The following is a 3,298-nucleotide window of genomic DNA, read 5'->3' as shown; positions in this document are numbered from 1 at the left end:
ATTTATTTCCAGGAAGGCGATTCACTTAACGACCAAGTTGCTAATCTAATGATGGCAGCGGTTGACGAGCTCAGCCTCTTAGCCACTGAGCCACCGCGTCCCTCTTGCATGTAATATCCCCGCAAAAACTATGAAGGGTTGTTTTTTTTTAGGACGATGTTCTCCAAATCGGTTCCCTCCGGATACGCGGAAATTGCAATTCCCACATTTGTGGTCTGTCGTGGTTGCGGCTCGCACCGTGTGGGAAGTCTGGTGCAATTCGAGCTCCGGTCGAGTCTACAGATTTGGGAGAGGCTGTTTCAGGTGCCAAAAACAGGAGTCCGCATAAAAACCTCTGGCACACAAAGCCTTCCTCTTCGGCAGCTGGATCCGCGCATTCCTTTCCCTACCGCTAACACCGCGCCTAGCCTTGACACAAACACAACTCTTAATCATTGCTATACCGAAGGTATCCGTATCGTACCACTTTTTCCCAAAGCATTCCAACAGGCTGTGTAAAATACCAACAAGTTGAAACGGATGCAAGGAAATTGCGATGGGGCTCAAGTCTTCTCCAGGAAGTCCTCGAATTACCGCCAATATTTCTGTTGCTAAGAGAGACATTCGTTAAGCGAGTTTGCGGCGTCCTAGGGTCGCGGGATCCCTTTCAGTGACTTTCCGACAAGCAAAGTCAAGGATTTCAATGGGCCAAAATGGGGCAAGACTCACTAGGGCAAATGTCTCGCTTAGCAACATTGACTTTGGGCTCAATTGTGGGCATAAGTCGAGGACTGCCTGTACTACAAAATCAAAAAGGGCATATAAAGAGTTTCACTACACCTATGTGTCAGGCGCCAGGGAAATCAGGAGATTCAGGCAGTTCAAATAAAAACATTTTGCAGGCTTGAGTTCTCTACAAGAATCTGACCAACTAACAGTCAAAGGAAATGAGCGGGTGATAAGAAAGCCATTCAAGGTGGGATGGACTTAGATGTCTTGTGGCCACGCGGGAACTCGTGACTGACGACACGTTTGACTACTCCCACGGTCTCAACCTGGACATCTCCTACACCAGGGGTGTCAAACCCACGTCGTTGTCACATGACGTATCGGGAATTTCCCCCCTTTGCTAAACTGGGGGTGGGGGTGGCCAGCCTGTGATGCATCCAACCTTCCGGGCCAGGAGTTTAACTCCCCTGTCCTAAACTATGTTGCTTATTTCCTAGAAGATCTTAATATAAGTTGTGATAAGAACAAGTAGTCCTCGACTTATAACCGTTTAGTGACCATTCAAAGTCACAATGGCACTGAGAAAAGTGACTTATGACCACTTTTCACACAACCCTTGCAGCCTCCCAAAGGTCACGTGATTTACGTTTGGACGCTTGGCAACTGGTTCACCTTTACAATGATTGCAGCATCCTCGAGTCACAAAATCCTCCTTTTACAACCTTCGGATGAGCAAAATTAATGGGGAAGCAGGATTCCTTTAACAACCATGTTACTCACTTTTAAACTGTAGCTATTCACTGAACAAATCTGACGAGAAGCTTCATAAGATGAAGCCAAACTCACTTAACAAAATTGCTCACTTAGCAACATACATTTTGGGCTCACATGGGATCGTACGTTGAGGACTCTCCAAATTACCATTTAGCTCTCTCACGGCACACACACCCCAAAAACCGCAACCAAGCTTTAGATAATCCCTAAAGTATTTACACGCATTCATATGCACGCCTTTGCACATGAGCCGTTGAATTTTTAGTTTACTGGCGGACATGACGTTTGTGTTCATTTTCACAGCTTGCATAGCAGAGGGGGCATTCAGCAGGTTCTGAACAGTTCTGGAGAACCTGTAGCGGAAATTTTGAGTAATTCAGAGAACCGGTAAGTATCACCTCTGGCTGGCCACGCCCCCATCTATTTTCTGCCTCCTGAGTCCCTGCTGATTGTGAGGAAATGGGGATTTTGCAGTAACCTTCCCCTGGAGTGGGGAGGGAATGGGCATTTTGTAGTATCCTTCCCCTGTTACACCACCAAACTATGTCCTGCCCAGCAAGCCACACCCACAGAACTGGTAGTAAAAAAAATGAATCCCACCACTGATACATAGCCAGTGGTGGGATTCACTTAGGTTTACCACCGGTTGGCAACTGTGAGCGAGCGAGTGTGTGCGCACCTTCCACATGGCCTTCCGCACATGTGCTTTGCTTGCGCTCTCGGTGTGCATGCAGAGTCAAAAATGAGGCTACACAAGAAGTTTTGAAGCCGGGGCGGGTGGACGGCCCCGCTCACAGTTCGGCACTACTGGTTCAGTCGAAGCAATTCGAACCGGCTGAATACTACTTCTGACATAACAACCTTCTCAAAGTCTCTAAATTGTCATTCCACCCAACCAAAGCCTTCTCTTCATCTACATGCAGAATACTACTTCTGCACATACAGAATACTACTTCTGCACGTAACAACCTTCTCAAAGTCTCTAAATTGTCATTCCTCCCAACCGAAGCCTTCTCTTAATCTACATGCAGAATACTACTTCCTCCCAACCAAAGTCTTCTCTTAATCTACATGCAGAATACTACTTCTGCACATACAGAGTACTACTTCTGCACATAACAACCTTCTCAAAGTCTCTAAATTGTCATTCCACCCAACCGAAGCCTTCTCTTAATCTACATGCAGAATACTACTTCCTCCCAACCAAAGCCTTCTCTTAATCTACATGCAGAATACTACTTCCTCCCAACCAAAGCCTTCTCTTAATCTACATGCAGAATACTACTTCTGCACATACAGAGTACTACTTCTGCACATAACAACCTTCTCAAAGTCTCTAAATTGTCATTCCACCCAACCAAAGCCTTCTCTTCATCTACATGCAGAATACTACTTCCTCCCAAGCAAACCCCTCTCTTAATCTACATGCAGAATACTACTTCTGCACATACAGAATACTACTTCTGCACGTAACAACCTTCTCAAAGTCTCTTAAGTTGTCATTCCACCCAACCGAAGCCTTCTCTTAATCTACATGCATCTTAAGAGGTCAAACTGTCCTGTTAGTGGTACAATTAGTTTTTCCTAAAGTCCCAAAGACGGTTTTAATGCTACAACCAAATCCTTCTCTGCTTAAACATCCAAACACGTATTGTTTTGTTTTTCTTTCAGATCTTTAATTGCCTCCGACAATTAAAACAGTCCTGTTGACGAAGAGGTAGCCTCGGGGCCCTTTTTCGGTAGCGTTAATTTCATTCCCTAAAGATGAGTCACTTTTAATACGGAATACCAATCTGCACCGCTGAGTTCCGGATTG

Source organism: Thamnophis sirtalis, unplaced genomic scaffold, assembly GCF_051295495.1.
Source record: "Thamnophis sirtalis isolate CommonGarterSnake01/CBP01778 unplaced genomic scaffold, rThaSir2_p1.2 scaffold_9, whole genome shotgun sequence".
NCBI lineage: Eukaryota > Metazoa > Chordata > Lepidosauria > Squamata > Natricidae > Thamnophis > Thamnophis sirtalis.
This window is presented reverse-complemented; position numbering follows the sequence as displayed.